This window comes from Rattus norvegicus, chromosome 1, assembly GCF_021556685.1.
Source record: "Rattus norvegicus strain SHRSP/BbbUtx chromosome 1, alternate assembly SHRSP_T2T, whole genome shotgun sequence".
Classification (NCBI taxonomy): Eukaryota; Metazoa; Chordata; class Mammalia; order Rodentia; family Muridae; genus Rattus; species Rattus norvegicus.
Window position 1 is genome coordinate 262,348,305 of NC_141534.1, and position 20,095 is coordinate 262,368,399.

The 20,095-nt window shown below is 38.9% G+C and overlaps 1 pseudogene; it reads right to left on the bottom strand.

The window, feature by feature from the left end:
* Positions 1 to 7,454: 7,454 nt before the first annotated feature.
* On the bottom strand, positions 7,455 to 8,133 carry Timm23-ps4 (translocase of inner mitochondrial membrane 23, pseudogene 4; annotated as a pseudogene).
* Positions 8,134 to 20,095: the final 11,962 nt, after the last annotated feature.

Consider the following 20,095-nt stretch of genomic DNA (forward strand, 5'->3'; position numbering starts at 1 on the left):
AGCACATTTACCTACTATCCACCTTCTGGCCCAGAATACTTTTCAATGTAAAAATTTCCATAGAAGTAAGACAATTACTCTTGTGTTTGTTTTTAGAATTAATGCACTTTCTGGAAGGTATACTAAAATATTTTCTTTTAGTTAACTTAGGAAAGAGATTTGTTGTTTTGTTTCCTACATCGGCTCCCAGATTGGTCACAGGATGAAGGGATGAGCTTTGGCTAAGTAACTGTTGAACACGCCTATAGAGTTGCTGCCTTCTGGGTCAGTGATGACCTCACTGCTCTCTCTAAGCAGTCAGACTTCACATTTTATTGCACACTCCAGTAGGAGAAACACATGAACCCAAATAAACAAAACCCAACAGAAAGTAATATATCTGTCAATGTTTAAAATCTCACAAAATAAATGTTTCTGTTTTAATTGATGTAAGATCATGGCAGTCTAAGGTAGGTGAAAGCAGGTAATTACGTTCAAATCTGGCAGGATTGTAGTAATGGTGTTTTGATGCTGTAGATAATAAAATCTGGATAAAAATGCCAGCTGCCTAAAATGGCACAGATGAAAAGAAAGAGAGAGTAATGTCATTCACAATCCAAGGGACACTGAAAGTCTTTTTTCAGTGCAAACACTGGCCATCGTGGGCTCAAGATTTCTAATAAAATGTAAATATGATATTTAGAAATGAAAGTGGTGTCATGAAGAAAAAAAGACTCATCCTTTCTTTTATATCTCTCTAAAATTTTCCTGCCTTATGATTTTAAATTTTTAATAAATGTTCAATATGGTTTTAATATTGCATTGAATGACACAGGGAAAATGTGGTCTTTACAAATGAACTAGAACTACCTAAAAAGCATTTGCAGAACAGTGTCGCGGTTTACCATTTCTTCAGCTCTGCAAGACTCATAAAGAGGGAAAATTAAAACAAATGTGGCTATTGTTGTGTGCAAATAACCACCAGCTGCATCTTAACGGGTTACAGAAATGCTTTGCCCTCTTTCTACATTTTTAAGTTACAGTAAGAGATTCTAAAAAATAATAAGATACTGCAAAAATACATGTCTGCCTTTAATTTAATTTTTCATGTGTAGAAGGACATGATAAATAATTAGCCAGTGTCACCATGGGAGCATTTCATAGCTGTCCCCTCTTTCTGTTCCCTGACTTAAAAGAAAGGAAATCCTAATGAGTGTGTGAGATCGCTGGGCAATTAGAGTGGGACTCAGAAGTAGCTGTAAGTTTGAATATGAAATCATAGGGCACTTTTCTAAGCCAAATGACCTGGGGAAAGCATATGTGAAGACAGGTTAAAGTGGACTGACTCTCTAGAGTTCATGTTTCAGGCTGTTAAATCAGATGGGTCCAATATCTTTGCTAAGAATCCGAGGTAACCAGGCAAAATAATCTTGTTGGTGATACTTGTCATTCCTAAAACCAGAGACATCATCACAGCACATTCAAGCATCAAATATCATTATAATTATTTATTATAATTATAATAGTTATTATAATTCTATGGTATAGAAAGTCTAGTGACTTTTATAATTCCATTATCTAAGTAAAATAAGAGGTGCTTATTTTATATGTTTGTATTCCTGGTGTTTTTGGAGGGGTTGATCTCACTGTATTTAGACCAAGCTGTTAATTTATTTGTGATCTCCGTGCACCAATATTTCATGTGCTGGGATTGTAGACATGTGCACCATGCCAGACTGGGAATCTTTTATTTGAATGAGAGTCTAAAATACACCAAGGAAAATCAGAACAATATTGCCCAACATTTATTCAACTATGTCTTGCTTATTTTGCCACTAAAAAGGCAACTCCATTCATTGTTTGGTAGAAGTCTAATATTAGTGTTCAGAAAAGAGGTCCAGAGCCTCAACTGTAATCATTCCCACCTTCATCACTCTGTATGCTTTGGAAATTTGATTAATTCTTAGGGACTAGTTTCCTTATCTATACAGTAAAAAGAAACACTGAGTATTTTAATTTCAACAACTTCTTTGCTGCTAAAATTAAATGACCAAAATATTAAATGACCGATAACACTTTTGGTCTCTAAGTCAAAGGAATCAAAATTTCCCCTTAAAATAATAATTGAAATAACTTGAAACACTGAAGACAAATTAAATATTATAATGTATGCCCAGTAGAATTTCTGTGTTGATGCCCTTTCTAGACCCCAGGTCACATACATTTAAATATGTACAGACAGAAATAACAAAAAAAATGAGATTTACTTGTAACAATGCTATGTATCTTTATGTCCAATGCATGGGTGATTCTCACAGGCAACTTAGAATGCTGATGACTGTTTACATGCCCATCTCATAAATGACCGAACTTGGGTCAGTGAAGATTACTTTAAGCACTGACAGTAATAACTTGAAAATAGAGTTCAAGGCTTTGCCATTTCAGCACTGTCATAAGATCGATGGCCTCCCTGCACTTCACAGGGATAGGGAGCTTGCAGTGCCCTTCTTTTGTTTTCTTTTTTCTTTTCATTAGTTAAAAGTTTTATTTTTTATTGGATATTTTCTTTATTTACACTTTATTTCAAATGTTATACCCTTTCCCAGTTTCCCCCCTGGATACTCCCATCCCATCCCCTCTCCCCCTTCCTCTATGAGGGTTCTCCCTTACCTACCAACCCTCCCTGCCTCCCCACCCTGGCTACACGGAGCATCACACCTTTACTGGCCCTTTGACTTTCTAATTCATTATGTATTTTAAGATTTTGCATTTTACAATAATATCTGCTCATTGGATAATTCATCTAGTTCAATATTTAACTTTTGGTAATTTTCTTCATGTAGATGCAACATAGTCACTCATGTTTTATTTTGGGGTATTTATTATAATTTCATATTTTCTGTGTATGTAATAGAATGTAATCAAGTGTACCATGTGCATGCAGTGTCAACAGAAGTTAGAAAAGGTCCTTAGAGCTCCTGTAACTGGAGGTATAGACAGCCACATCAGTGCTGGCAGCCAATCCCCTAACAAGACCATACTTACTTCTAACTCTTGATCTCTCTCAAGTAGTGCCACTCCTTGATGACCAGGTATTCAAAATATGAGTCTGTTGTCTTAGTCAGGTTTTAATGCTGCACAAAACATTACCAAGAAGCAAAGTGAAGAAGAAAGGGTTTATTCAGCTTACACTTCCACATTGCTGCTCATCACCAAAGGAAGTCAGGACAGGAACTCACACAGGGCATGAACCTGGAGGCAGAAGCTGATACAGAGGCCATGGAGGGAGGTTACTGGCTTGCTTCCCCTGGTTTGCTCATCTTGCCATTTTACAGAACACAGGACTACTAGCCCAGGGATGGCCCCACCCACAATGGGCCCTCCCTCCTTGATCAGTACTTGAGAAAATACCTTACAGCTGTATCTCATAAAGGCATGTCCTCAATGGAGGTTCCTTTCTCTGTGACAACTCCAGTATGTGTCAGGTTGACACATAAAATCAGCCAGTACACCTATGGAGGCCATTCTTATTCAAACTCACTGAAATATTCACCAGCCAGCCTCAGATTGTATTTTAAAAACATATATTACAATAAGGATTTTTCCATTAAATTTTCTAATTTAGAAAATGTGGGGAAATGTGGTTTTAAATATTCATTTTAAGTTGATAATTTCAATGAAGTATCTTTCTGTTTTATTTAATTTACTTAATTATGACTTAAATAACTTCAATTTATTTTACTGCATCTGAAAGCATAAAAATAATATTTTTAATATAAAGACCCATTTCTATATTTTTTAAAATGCTAAAGTAAAATGAAATCAAAATGAAATTCTTCCCAAGTGAGGTAAGCATAAAATGTATATTTCATCATGAATTCAATTACTTCTTCTATTATTGGTATTTAAAGTATACTTTTATTTCTTTTTTCTTTAATGTCCCTATGAAATTGTAGAATTAGCATTGTACAAATATGCCTTCTTTTATTTCATTATAATTTTTAATTAGTCTTTTTTCCATACTATGTCAGGCTAATTTGAATTGTGAACACAACATGCAGATATACCACCATAATAAATATGCAGATGGTACCACATTGAAAATATGCTGAAATAGAAACATGCTTGCAGTGGTGGTACTAGTTCTTCTGACCAAGTCATTTCAGGAAAGAATGTTCAGTCCATCATGGCAGGAACTCACAGCCACAGGACCTTGACACAGTGGGTCATAATGCAGTTCAGTAAGAAAGCAGAGAGCACCCAGTGTCCATGCTCAGCAAGTCAGCATTCTCATTTCTATTCAGTCCATACTTCAAGCTCAGGAAACAGTGTTCTTTTCTTTTAAGGTGTGCTAGTTTGTATATTCTTGGCCCAGGGACTGGCAGTATTAGGCTGTGTGACCTTGTTAGATTAGGTGTAGCCTTATTGGAGTAGGCTTATCACTGTGAGCATGAGCTTTAACACCCTCCTCCTAGCTGCCTGGGAGCCAGTCTTCTCCTAGCACCCTTTAGAGAAAGATGTAGAACTCTCAGCTCCCCCTGCAACATGCCTGCCTGGAAACCATTATGCTCCCACCTTGGTGACAATGGACTGAACCTCTGAACCTATAAGCCAGTCCCAAATAAATATTGTCCTTATAAAACCTGATTGGGGTGTCTGTTTACAGCAGTAAAGCTGTATCTAAGACAGTGGGGTCTTCTCACCTCATGATCAGGTCAACCCTTCATAGCTCTACCACCACTAACTACTCCATTCAACTAAATCCATTCACTCCATTTCGGCAAAGTTGCTCTCCCTTCTCTATCCATGCACCTCAGTAGCGCGCCAGTCTTTGGCCTTGGTGTAGCTCCAGGAGCCTCATTCTCTGGTAACCTTACAACGCTGCCACAAAGAGTCTCCTACCAAATATCACATCTTAGCAACACAACACATTGGAGAGTACCAGGCACATACATGGACAGCGTCAGCATTCTCCTCAGAGAGCTGTGGTGTTCTGTCCCAGATTCACAGTACAGTATCACACCACATACCACTGGAAAATGATCAAAATTTTGTGTCTGAAACAAAATTTTTTGTTTCTATTGGATGAATACAGATTTCATCCCAAAGAAAAATTCATTTCAAAGTTGAACTGTTTCATGGACAGTCGTCTGTAGTATGGTGAATGGTTCATATATATATATATATATATATATATTTGGGAAAGGGCCTATGCACATGCAATTAATTTAGATATCTTGAGAGGAAGAGTTTATTCCAGACTTGCCTTCTAAGCTGAAGTCTCTTGTAAGAGACACACAGAGGCCACAGCAGATCATGGGAAGAGATGGGAAGCCTGGGTGGTTCTCATAAGCTAAAAGGCAGAGGTCAAAGTATTCTCTTCAGTCTGCAAAGGGGCAAAGGCTCTGTTAAGACTTAGATTACAAAATTTCTGCTTTGAGGCTATTTCGAGCCACTGAATGAATGGCAATGTGTTACAACATCCATTGAAAGTCATACAACAGGCAATATAATGCTATGAATATCTACAATGCTTCCCATTTAAAACAACGTTTCACAATATACAGTCTTGGTTGGCTTGGAATTCATTATGTAGTCTAGGCTGGCCTCAAACTCACAGAGATCTGCATGCCTCTGCCTCTCAAACACTGGGATTAAAGGTGGGTGCCATCACACCAGGAGCCTTTAAACATTTTGTGCGTTTCATTTTGCTCACATTTGCTTGTCATTTATTTACTCCATTTGGTAAAGACAATTTTTTCCTTACAGCCATGTGAAATGCTACATTTTCCACTTTTATTTGTATATAACAATTTTTATCGCTTTTCAAAATAATTGGATCTTGCTATCATCATTATCTTGGTATTAAAAATTAGATTGAAACAAGACAGCCAAGTAATTTAATGGACTGTAAAATATCCATTTAATCTTAACTCTTGGTTTGGTTGAATTTAAGGGATGAAGTTTATTGGGATGAAAAAAAATCAATTAGGACAGTATGGTCTTGACCCTGAGCACTGCCAGATGGTCAAAGTCTCTGAGATCTGTGAAGGAAAGTATAACAAGTAACAGCAGAATACTCAGCTCATTTCTGTCTTTTCTTGAGAATCATGGACAAGGTAGAGAAAGAGATGTTCTTGTCTTATATCCAGTAGTACCATGAGAGGCTGCAAGAAACTGAGTGCTACTGACAGACAGTTAAATACGCAGGTAGATTGACACTATAATGAAAACCTATGAACACGTACTAGAGTTGGTCTGTGTTCCAGAGGATTCTTCATGGTCAGCCAACATTGTGGAAAAGGAATAGTAACATGGAGAGAAAGATGTTTTATAACAGAAACATGGCTTGGGGATACATCGTCACTTGAGTGTCATTCAAACCCAGAGAGATGGAATTTGGGAGCAGATGTAGCTCGTTCAAGGACAGAGAGGGACGAGAGCTGCTAAAAATCGAATCAATGTCATCCCATTTGAAATCGCAGTCTAGTGACTCGGAATCTCAGCCAAGAACACCATCTCTCCATGTGACCTTTGATCCACTGGGCTGGACGCTGCCCTCCAATCTGGACCAAAACAACTTTGTGAACATCTGAAATCTAATTCTCCTAATAAAAAATCCTCCAAAATATCATGAAAGAATTAACTATCCAAAGGCGAGGTAGTAATACAAATGGTTTCACAGAAAAATTAGTTTACGGCTGTAATTGGTGATGTGAGCCTGGGAGAAGGGGCCTAAAACTGAGGTGGACCAATGTCTCATGCAACGGCCAACTTTACTCAGAACAATTATCAGGCAATTGACACTCTGAGGGTTAAGAGGCATCACATGAATACAGTGTTCAGTCACAAGGACAAGCCACATGTGTCAAAACGTGCTTTCCTACAGAAGACTATGAATAACAATAGGTGAAGAGAGCTCACACTGATCTGTAATACTTGGGATGGGGCAGAAAAACAAATTTCAAATAAAAACTGTGTTTTGAAGAAACTCAATTCACAAACCCCTTGTCTTTTTTCATTTGTTTGGGGTTTTTGTTTGTTAGTTCATTTTTGGAGTTTTCTCACAAGCACTCAGAATTCTCACATGACTCCATTTTTTTTTTTTGGTTCTATTTTCACCCTTTATTTGGAAAACAGGGCAATAGTAATTTTAGAATTTTAAGTGAATTAACATGGTAATAAAAGTACATCCTGAAATTGGAGAGTGAGTGGTTTCTTTGGGGGTAGGAGGTGTGAGATCATCTACAGGAAGAAGAGAACACATTCTCAGTGAGCCACCAAAGGGTTGAGCTTCCACTCACAGAGGGCAAGCAGTGCAGTGCAGGCGAAGCATCCGTGATCTTTCTTACAGAAAATCGCTCTTCAATAGTCCCCAGTAATTGTAGGTACAAGAGAGAAAGCAACTTCAGACTGACTTATTAATTGATCTGGATGTCTATGATGTATCCCCCATTCCTGAGGTGCAAACATCTTCAGAGTGACTGTTGGAGAAGGGAGCCTTTCATGTGCTCCCAGTTGTTATGCAGTGCATAGGGACTGGTGCCAGTCCTGCCAGGCCACCGCGCGCTATTCCTCAAAAACCACCTGCACATTTATACAACATTCCCATCATGGTTCCTGCTGCTACTGTGTTGAGGTCATCTTCTGCATCCCGTGTTTTCTCAATGATAACACCAAAAGCACTATCGAGTAAAGCTGGGGAACCTAGAGTATTAGCCCAAAAAACCCGTTGCCTAACCACCATATTCAAAATCTGTACATTTCTTAGCTTGGACCAGGCCATGCTCTGAGTTTCCTTCGCTCCTAAATGAAGACTGTTCATTGCCCCGAATGCAGCCCCTGTCGTGCAACGTCCTCCAAAAGTAAAGAAAGCTCATTCAAATCTGCCTCAGGTTTTATTAGCTCCAGTTGGCAAAATAAATTCATCTGTATCCTGAATGGGATAGCGTGGATCCTCATTTAAATAAGGAATCAGGGGGTTCTTAAGAGTCAGTGGGAGCCGGCCAAATCCTCCTTCAAGTAACCCGCTCCTGTGCTCCGAAGAAGCCAGCTAGTCTGCGATTTATTGCCACTTCCTCTGCCACCCTCCATAATGTCGCAGCAAATAATGGTGGGCTTCCCACCACCACCTCAGGCCAGGTCCTGTGTCTGACCCCAACAGCATCAGTGGGAAGACGTGCATTGTTACTGCTCTCATTAAGCACCACACTTTTGCTTTTCACAGGACTCCATTCTTGAACTGTGTTCTGACATTCTACTAACATTCTTTAGGGTATGGAGATAGATAATGGCAGATATTTCAGTAATATATCCACGTTGATATATAGATATGAAGTAAACATATCTATATGTACATATACAGATATATCACTAGGAAAACCAGGAATGAAAACCATGCAGACTGTCCTCCTAAAGAAAGACTGTATAACCTGTTTTTCCATCAAAAAGATAGGGAATTGGAGGGGATTAACAGCCTGTTGATCCGTGTTATCTGTAGGGCCAGGCAATATCAAGTGCCCAACAACAGGGTCAGAGGTGGCTAATAGAATGACCTCTATGCTTTCCGCAGGACAGAGACCATACCAAATCCTTCCCCAAACCCTTAACCTGAACAGGGAGCATATCTGTAGAACCCATCTCTTTAGAAGAGATGACACGTACTTTGAGTTGAGTTTCAATGTAATTATACCTCTTCATGCACTGGGGATTGTATTACACCAGGAAACTTTTTTTTTGTTTACCACAATGCACTGTGGTTAAAGACGTTGGCACCTGGAAAAAGATACTCTAGAAATTGAATTCCACCTGATGAAGTCACGCTGAACCCAGGTTTCTTTCTCACCTCTGGCCAGGTCATTTCACTGCCGGCGAGGACCCTGAAAGATTGCATTTCAGTGAATAGAAACAGAAGCCTGGACATGCTTCCCTGAGAATTCCATAGGCTCATTTATTCTATCTGAAAATTTAAAAAGAAAAGATAAACCAAAGTATGTGTTTGCTTTACAGAAACAAGACTATTTGGCTTCATAATTTGGAAAAAATGTACTTTTCCTTAATATACATCAGATTTCCTTCCCTTACCTGGATTTCCTAGTTGGACGTCAGTAGGAGAGGATGCACTTAGGCCTATGGGGATTAGATGTCCCAGTGTAGGGAAAGAATTTAAAAATCTCTCCTCTGTGATGACTAATGATATCAACTCAATGGACGTATCTGTGATAGATTTTTCTAGCTTTGATTATTTTACAAAGGAAGACCTACGCCAAATAGAGATGGCACCATCCCACTGACAGGGATCTCTGCAAAGAAGAGAGAATGAAGGATTGGAAATGGCGAAGCTTGTCTTTGATCTCACTACTCAGGAATCAGAGCTAAGTGGGTTTCTTTGAATTTGAGGTCAGCCTGGTTCACAGAGTATGTTACAGGCCAGCTAGTACATACTGAGACTCTGACTAGAAATAGATAGATAGATAGATAGATAGATAGATAGATAGATAGATAGATAGATAGATAGATAGATATAGAGATATAGAGATAGGTTAAATTGATATAGTTGATAGAGATAATTATATATGGATGGTAATAGAAGATATAAAAATGGATGGTAGATAGATAAATAGTGAAATGATAGATAGGTGATAGATGATAAAAAAAAACCCAAGCTGAGCTTGACCATGTATTTATTCTTTGTTTACTGACCATGGCTATAGCTGTGACCAATATCCTCAAACTCCATCAGCCAAATTCTAGCAGCCAGGACTTCCCAGGTATGATGGACTGTATACTTAAATTATAAATCACAATAAAAAGTTTCCTTGATTAGGTTGAGTTTTGTCAAGGACTTAGTCACAGCAGCTGAAAACCTAACTAATGCATTTTTTTTCCTTTTCTTTTTTCTTCTTCCTTATTCACTTTACATCCTGTTCATGGTCCCCCATCCCTCATCTCCTACCAGTCCAATCTTTACAAATCCATCTCCCCATTGCCCACTTTACCTCCTCCTCAGACAATGGGAAGGCTTCCTTGCGTGCTACCCTACCCTGAGACATCCAATCCCCATAGGCCTAAGTGGATCCTCTCTCACTGAGGTCCAACTAGGATGTCCCGGTAGGGGAAGGAGATCTAATATCTGGCAACTGAATCAGAGGCAGCTTCTGCTCTAATTGTTAGTGGACCCACATGAAGACCAACTGGACATCTGCTACAAATCGGGGGGTGGGGGCTGGGTCCAGTCCTTGCCTATGCTTTGGTTGGTAGCTTTGTCTCTGTGAGTCCCCCTGATCTCAGGTTAGTTGACTCTGTAGGTTTCTTGTGGTATCACTGACCCATCCAGCTTACTCAGTTTATCCCCTACACCTCCACAAGACTCCCACAGCTCTGCCTTATGTTTGGCTGTGGATCTCTGCATCTTTTCCATCTTCTTCTGGATGAAGCCTCTCAGAAGAGATTATGCTAGGCTCCTATGTCTGCTGCATTTTTATCCCTGTGCATCTTAGAGGCAGAAGATATTTTTGGGTTGTTGTCCAAAGCCATCGAGACTAAGACATGCAAGTACATTTTCTGGACATGGTCCACCATTTTGTATGGCCTGCAATGGGTGAGCTCTGAGAATGCAGGGTCCTCAAAAACTTCATCACAGGATTGCTTCTTGCTGAAGAAATACCTTTCCTGTCATTATTATATAGCTTAATAATTCCTGGGCATCAGTCCACCCTATTGAGCAATTGTCCTAAAGATTAACAAGAAAATGAACTTTTTTCATGGGTTAATGCTTTTTAGATGAATTAATGACTTTATAGAATTTCTGATTTGACTCAAGTAATTTTAGGAAGAAAGTTTTAGGGGATAGTTTTAGTTGTTTTGCCAAACAAATGTGATAAGGTTTGAATCAAGAATAGAATGTACCCACTCCTCATAGAATAATCAGTAAAATCAGCATAATAAAAACTACAATGTGCTTTCAGAAACTATGTTAAGAAGAGATATAGGCTTGGAACAAATTTTCAGCCTAGGAAAAACATTTAATCTAGGTCATGTCCAAGGATGAAACCATACATGTGCACTATGATAAAACAAAGCCATATGAAACTGTTGCTTTGAACTTATAGTGAGCTTATAAGGTGAAACACAGCTTTGAACTTACTGTGATTTACTTCTGTAACTCCCCTTTTATGTAACATTTCATTTATGGCAGCACATGCTGGTAAGGATGTGGAGCAAGGGGAACACTCCTCCATTGCTGGTGGGAGTACAACCTTATACAACCACTTTGGAAATAAGTTTGATGGTTTCTAAGAAAATTGGAAATAGTTCTACCCTGGAACCCATTTTTTCATTTTCTTTTTGCATAAGTAGTATTTGACAAACCTTAAGCTGCCTTTGTCTCAGGCACAACACTGTCTTTTGTAGTGCTAGAGAAAGATTGCTGCCTCTTGTTGTTCAAAGAAAGTTACATCTTGAGGTATCCAACGTCCCCCAATAAATTGATCTCTGCTTCTTGAGAAAATGTAGGTATCTTTGAAGCTAAGAGAAGTTTGGATGCAAGAGCTTCTTTTTAGTGAGCAATATTTAGGCACTTAGTTTATTTCACAAACACAGAAAGAGTTGAATTTTTCACACATGCACATATGCACTTACAAGAACATACACTCACATTCTGTTGTTGCTTGTTTCCATCTATTGAAAGTGACTAACTTGTCACCTTCTGATGCTTATAAGAGATATGAATAACATAACTGTCAGCAGGATTCCTCACCTCAGATTACTACTCGCCTGTGTATTGCAATGTCTACCGTTCTGTTACTTTCATTCTGGGTTTTCTTCATGAAACCCTGCTTCATTCATTGTGCTCTGGATCTGCCATATTCCCCTTACATCCATCTCTTTGTAGAGAGCTGATACATACACGGCAGCAGCTCAGACAAGCCTCTTCCACATGCACGGTGGACATTTCCACTTCAAAATTACGAGTGAACCTTAACCTCTACTCGTGCATTTTATTTTCTATTTCAGTTAATAACACTACATTTTAATCACTGACTCTCAAGATCACAGCTCTCCATGACCTGACTTCCTCCTGTAATTTCCATTCTAATTACTCAGGAGCCACAGTCTTTTCAATTTGACCCTGACAGGCCTTCTTATTTGTCTCCCATTACTCCCCCAAAGAAAATTAAAACCTTTTAAAATCATCACTGGCTATGACAATACCTATTTCTACTGTGTGAAACTTCTCCCAAACAACAAATTCTAATGCTTAGTTGTTGCTTACGACTCCAATATGAAAGGTCCATATTGTGACTGGTTATAAGGTCTGTGGTTCCTTACAGTTTTTTCACCTTGCTTTACAGATTGTTTTTTTCAACCCCAAATATATGTGACTAGGCTTATTTTATTTAAACAGGAAAAATGTCTGTGTTCACTATTCTCCATCCCAAAAGATGAATAGCAGGACACTAAAAGATGAATAGCCACTGGAAGGAGGTAGTAGATTAATATTCAAGGTTCATGATATAAAAATATGAAATTTTTAAAGAAAAAACATTGAAAAAATTAAAAAGACATATATATATATATATACATATATATATATATATATATTCTAATCAAGTTCCTGATAGGAAAAATCTTTGTGACAGTATTATAGTTACCAATGAGATGCGAGATGATTTAAGCTAGGTTTATCATCTTGGTTTATTTGACGGATAGATGTCTTAAAAGTAGAATGGGAAAGTAAAAGACTCAGTTATAGAGACCGTATAGAAAAGGAGAGAAGGAAAGCCTCACGCATGAGAGTCTCAACAGACTAACCCAACCATGGCAGCAAAGGGTCACATATAACACTTGTGAGTCAAAAGGAAGCAGCCAAACAGCAAGCAGTCCTGACTGGATCCAGCAAGGGAAGAGGGCTTGCTGTCTTACAGCTGGAAGTAAGTGAACCTGACCCACCATCTGAATGAATCTGGTGATTCATGCAGGCATGGACTAGCCAGAAGATCAGCTTTATTTACCAAGGGTAGAGGAATTTTAATTCAGCACCCTGGCTGCCCTAGCAAGAGATCACACCCATAAACCTTCTAGGTCTGTGTGATAGGGCTGGAATACAGACACACCTTTAATTCTAGGAGAGAAAGGCAAGTAGAACTCTGAGTTCAAGGCCAGACTGGTATAGAGCAAGTTTTAGGTAAAGAAAAATGTTAAGTTCAGGCATGGTGGACACACCTTTAATCAAACCCTGCCCTCAGCAGACAGGCGGGCAGATCTCTTGAGTTCCAGAGAGTTCTGTGCAGTCAGTAAGTTCATTCAGTGTATTTTGGGGCAGCTCAACTCTGTTCAGTCAGTGGACAGTCAGTGCAGTGAGTGGAGTGGAGTGGAGTTTATTTAAGAATTCACGCAGTTCGTGCAGGTCAGCAGAGGCAGTTGAAGCCAGAGAATGAGAAAGATCCAGACGATTTGAACAAATTGCCAGAGTTAGTTGAGGTCAAGCAGAGCAATTCAGTGAGAAGTCAGGAGAAGCCAGATTGAATCAGTCAGCTTGCAGAGGAGCTTTGAGACAGAATATATGAGTTGAACCAACCAGCCAGAGTTCAGAAAGAATTAGCCAGGGCGAGCTTATTCAGTAGTAAGCCTCTGACACAACAATTTCATAAAGTGAATAAAAGTCACATTTACAATCAGGTACCTGTAAACTCCTTGTTAGACTCCACTGAGAGAACCTAAAGAGCACATGGCCTGCCCACGTTTCTGAACTACACAGTCAATGATTGAAAACGGAGGTTAAGTTCTTAGTTAATCATCATGGCAGTAATGGCAGCTGAATATTCCATACTTACCACTTGCTAAGCTGGGTTATTTTTCTTTTTCTTGCTCCTACAGAGCCTGGCTTGCCTCACACATAACCATTATTATTCCTTCTGGAGTCTAACCAGAAAATGATACCACAGGCACCCTGGCAAACACGGGAAAAACTGAAGAGGCTAATTTAATTTTCCCAAGTATTCCTCATGCCAGTACTTTTTTTCCTTTCCCCACTCACTGTGGACAGATATTTATCACATTTCCTTCTCTGTGTTGTGTGGTGAACGTAAAGTTGACTTACTGCCCCCCATCCCAAAGCAGATCAAAACCAATTCCTCTATTCTTGTCTTTCAAACATTTATTTCCTTTACCATCCATACAAAGACATTTGTCTCGTATGTTCAATGTAACCATTGATGTATTTGTAATTTTTTTTAAAAAAAAAACACCCTCCTGTTGTGCTTCATTGTTTTAGAGAAACCATGGATTCTTAAAGGACAAATTCACGTCATTCATTTATTCTAAGCCTCCCACACAATGTCTACCTAAGAACTGAATCAAAGAAGTGTACGATAAATATTGGGTGACTGCAGTTTCCCATTAAAACATGAAGGGTTCTCCTTTGTAAAAATTTCAGAATCTGTTACCTGTCTCACTGTACAGAAAATGTCATTGGTGTTCATCTCATTGCAATCCTGAGTGCCAGTGCAAGCTGCATTTTATTTAAAGGTGAATAATGACACATGAAAGCAACCAGAGAGTTTTGAGAGGCTGGTGTGTGACACTTCCTGTCAATCTGGGTTTGTTCTGTCAGAGTAACTGATGTGACTCTTTAAATTCCTGCTGATAGAGCACACACCTGTGCTGTCGAGGGAATTAAAATAATTCTTCACAACCGCACTGAGTTGTGGCTGCTAAAAGCTAATTCTGTTTGTTTGGTTTCTGGACACCGATGTCAAGTTGTTAAGGGACTAGAAGGCAGGGGGATGCTCGAAAGCTCAAGGGTGCTACTGCTACATTTCATTATGCTGTGAAGACGAAATTGAGGGCAGGGAGAGCCTGCCATAACAGTGCTTTGGCTGCGAGGCAATGTTGTCTCTTTGACTTCATTACTATGCATAGATATGCCTCTGACAGGTTAATAAACCTTTGCAAAAGGCTTTGGCATTATAGGTCATGCTATTAAGAGAAACCACAACACTAGAAATTAGATAGAAGAGGCTTCTTCAGGCTCTCCTGCTGCTTTTATCCCACGTTCATAGCAGTAGCAGGTGACTCCTAGGCATGCTTTGGCTTCATTACAAAATCAATTGAGACCGGAGTCATTGGCAAAATAATCACTTTGGCATGCTTTCAAAACACAAGTGACTATCCACAAACAACAGAGGCAGAATCATAGGAGTCAAATCTTCTCAGCAATACATCAAGGTCCCTTGCTCAAAGAATCTTGACTTAACTCAAATATAATCATGTGATACTATCCTGCAGCTACTATGAAGACAAAGAGAAATAGATAGACCTTTAATGAATGGCTGCCTGTCAATTTTATGGCATCGGTGAAAATAGAATTCTATCAACATCTTTACGTTTAATGAGATAGTGGAAGCACTATGGATAAAGACATGTAGAATTGTATACTCCCGTTATATTATTTAACTCATAAAGATACGGTGGCTATTTCAACCATAAGAGTAACAGTAATTTTACCTGTGTACACTTTCTTCTCTGGGAAGAATGACCTTTTCAAGTATTCTGTAATTTAGAAAACAAAAAATACAGAGATTTTTAAGTTATTTGTTTAATAGATAGGCAACCTGCCTGAATTTACTAAAGGAAAAATGTAATGTATGTTATTGAATACTTATGAGGCAATGATAATAATAATGGTATTCAGTGCGATGTATTGTGTGATACTGGATTATGTTGTCTCATCATGTAATCCTCTTAGAAACAATCTATTCTATGCACCTTTTTCCCAAGGTAACAATATCAGAGAGAAATTTTAATTCTGAGTTCAAAGCAGAGAGTCTAAATTCAGGGAGGGTGCATACTACAGAGGAAATTAATATTTTGTTGGGCATGCAAATTCTAGTTCAATGAATTTATGATTGAGTCTTTATTGTGAGTGACAATCTGAGCCTGATGAAAATCTTTAATTAGTTATTTTAGATGAAATATTCTTTGTCTCTCTGAATCTCTTTGCATCTCTATTTCTTTTCCTCTCCTACACACACACACACACACACACACACACACACACACACACACCCCACACACAGTCACAAAGTAACAATCTAAAAAAAAAACCTTGCTTTTCATTAACAGAATACTGTTTAGTCATAAAATTCTAAGTTTAAAATAGTTCTTAAATATTTGAAATATAGAATGCTTCCAATGGAGGAAGCACACTCATGATTTGACTTACACTGTATTGTGAGAGTACAGGAGAAGAAACTGTAAGGATCGGGAGAAATAGATTTCTAAAAAGCTGTTTATAAAGCTAAATATTACAAGGGATCCTGTAAAGTACCTCTTCTATGCACATTCATAAATCATAAACAGACTTCAGAGTTTTCTATGGAATAATTGTAGCCTCTGAGCATCCTTCATAGGCAGTCAACCTCAGGCAGATGATATACAAGAAATATTGCTGTTATGTCAGTGTTCAACTGTGTAGCCCAGGCTAACCTTGACCATGTGATCCTCCTTCCTCCTTCTCCTGAGTTCTAGGATTAGAGGAATGCATTGTGATATATGACTCTCATGTCTCCTTTTGAGATTTGTGTTATTCTTGCTAAGTACAAAATTACATGACACAACACTAAATTACTTTCTTCGTAAGGATTTTCACATTATGCAAAGAGAAATGAGCAGCTATTGCAACAAAGAGAGCAACATCCATTTCGCTGGAGACAAAGATCTCGCTGTAAGATCTGCAAGTGTTTTCTAGGTTAAGCAAAAAAAAAAAAAAATAAACAAATAAATGAAAAAAAATAAATAAAAATACAATAAAAATAAATAAATAAATAATAAATAAAAGTAAAAAAATTAATGTTTTCTTTCACAGAGGTGTAACCAAGGTTAGAAAAACCCAGGTGTAGAAAAGGGCAGTGAAAAGGTGGCTTAGTGGATAAGAGATCAGAGAAGGGTTTGCCTTGAGGCTATCCCATTCTGCAAGAGCTATAAGGAGGAGGTTTTTGCTGCCTTGGGCTAGGGATTGGTCAATTCAGAAGCCTGAGGGAAGGAGAAAACCTTAAGTATACTTTGTTTAAGAAGCATTTGGTTCAATTGATCTGTGGAGACTGGCAGTGGTCTGGATAATCACTGAGGTAGAAATAATAGGCATTTGGTTAATCTTTATCTTGTCTGTCCTGAGTAACAAAGAGAGCTAGGGCCATGAGTCATAGCTAATCCTATGATTAAGGGGGGTTCTTTGTAGTAAAATACTTGCAGAATAGAACCAAGTTGAGTAGTTTCTCAAACTTCTGATGTGTGATGAATAAAAGAAAAGGATGAGTTGAGGAGAAAGAGACGCCTGCTAAAACTCTGGCCAGATAACAAATGCTAACAAAGGGAACAAATTCACCGTGAGTTGATAAAAGAAAAGATGTGTGCAAAGCTACGTGCGTGGGCTTACATGGGACTGCTCAGAATATTGTTTTATTGACTTACTGTAAAATCTCCAGGGATATTTAACCATATCTCTAAGACTTTACAGAAAAAACAAAATCCAACCAAACAAACACCATCAAAATCTGCCTTGAAGATTCGCACAGTGCCAAGGCTACACTCATGTGATATAATGTACAGTCTCAGAAGCCTCCGTCTCCAGAATAAGAAAGGAAAGGACATGAAGTATGAGATCTTGGCAATGAAATGAGCTTTCTCAGGATTTTGTTTCCCAGTCTCTGCTGCCAAGCCTGGCACGAGGATTATTGTAAATTTCCCAGGAATGATTTGGAAGATGGGTGTTCCAGGTCACCCTGAGTGTCTGATGGGCACCCTTTGCTCTAGCAACAAATAAAGTTGCTTAACACATTCCTTTCCTGCTTCCGGAAAATGAAAAAGGATATATTCATTTTGGTACACGCCTTTTTTTATTGCATTTTTTTCTTATAAAAATTTGTCAGCAAAAAGAAAACCCAGTAAGAGTGCTTAGCATTCAATCATTATTAAAATGAGGGACAATATTCAATTTTAAATTCCTATAAATTCCTCATTAAGATATCAAAAACACATTACACATTCCCTTTTGTCTCCTAGGATATGACTTGATAGTTTCTAGACCGTAATTGATCATCACGTCTTTATGTCTGTTTTATGGAGTCCCCTCGTGAACAGCAATCCACTTGCCTTAATAGCATGCCCTTTACAGAGAAGATTATTTCCATTTACCTGCTCTGTGGCTGTGTGTTAAATCCAGCTAAATCAATTTTAACAAGCCCCATCTTCAAATGTGAAGAAGCAATTAGCACCCAGTGATGTCACCTGAATTCCCATAATTATAAAGAAGCCAAGTGTCTGCCATCTTTCCTTATAGGCTTTAAAACTCTGACAACTTGGCACTGTTACTGATGCCTTCACAAATGGAATTTAATTTGTCGTTTACAAAGCAGTGTTTTCTCCAAGTTGTCTAGAATCTTGTCAGAAAAGAAGATCCCTTGACATACATAGAATTTATGCTCTGTCCTCACTAGTGATAGTTTCTGTAATCATGGGGCTGCTTCTGGGAGAGCACCCAAGAGCACCTGAGAGAACCCTGCCTTCTGACAGACTACTCACCTCTTCTTTTATGGTCTACCCTACTCATGTGCCTCGGTGTTGAATATTTTAACTAGCTTCTTTCCTGGTTTCTGGTTCTTTAATTCTGGTCTCATTACATTATGCTAATGCTCATCCTTCTGAATCTATTGTCTCCTAGACCACATGCTAACACAATCAGAATCCTTCTGTGTTTCACAGCCACGGACATTTTGTCTTCTTTTATTTAAGATTGTTTCATCCTAGAGCATATCAAGAAACAGGTCTTCCCAATGGCTGGAAATCTCCCTTCTCATCCCAGACTCACTCTCCCATCTCAAATAGCAGAAGAATGACAGCAGCTTGCTTGAGAAAGGTGCTGTTTCTTTTCTTGTAAGAAAAATAATAAAGATCATTGATATGTTTATAAAAAGATAAAGGATGGTTATGTTCTATGGAGGTATGGTGAGGTATGAGGGAAGGGAATGCTTAAGTGGGCCCATGCTGAGGTATTCCCTCCCCCCCCCCCAGGGACCAGCCACTTGATGACATAGTATAGAATAGGGTTTATTCAGGGCATAGGGAAGGGAGTCAAGAGGGTAGTAAAGGCAGAGAAAGGGGGGAGGAGAGAGAGAGAGAGAGAGAGAGAGAGAGAGAGAGAGAGAGAGAGAGGAGTAGAGAAGTAGAGTAGTAGAGACTGCCCATGAGCACATGGAGAGAGAAGGGGGGAAGGGAATAGGCAGAGAGGGGGGAGGGGAAGGCAAGAGCAAGAAAGCAAGAGAGAGAGGATGGGGCTAAGAGCCCCTTTTATAGTGAGTCATACACTGTTGCCAGGAAACTGGGGACAGAGCATATCTGAGTCTTGCCAGGTAATTGTAGGGCAGAGCCTAGACAGAATGTTAACATTCCCCTGTTTTGGTTTAATTAAGAAAGGAAAACAAAAACAGAAGAAGCATTGCTGGAGCAGGAATAGGGTGGTCTACATCTCTGCTTGTTTTGGGGTGACATGTCTCTCGGGAACCCAGGAAAGTGAGTATGGTGATGTTTGTCCAGTCTTAGGATTGGCTGTTTCCTTGTTGTCCAAGGTCTGTGGAACCATCTGAGGATAATTCACAAGGAACAGGTCCAGTAGAAGCATCTGTGTCTGTGGGAGGAAGTTGGACTCAACAAGATGCTGAAGCACACATATGTATTTATTATAGGTAGAGAACGAGATTGAAGTGCATTTAGGAGAAAGAAGTTTCTTTTCTTGGATGTAAATTTGAAACACAGAGGAACCCCACCCTCTGGAATACATGGGAACTTTAGGCAGACATACTTACCTTGGTGGAGTCTATTTGGTTCATGAGAGGTAGACCTGAGTGGGTGCTCTGTATCTTATAAGTTTACAAAAGAGAAAACAACATGAGTTAACAGCATGAACATTCTTTAACACGAGCTTTTAGTGGAGCAGAAGGAACAAGAATTTGTGATTATGTAGTTGGATCATATAGTGGAATGTTAGAGTTAGGCAAATTTATAAGAACTCAAAAGTGTTAGGACAGTGGCAGAGTAAGAAGAGGAAATAGGAAGCATT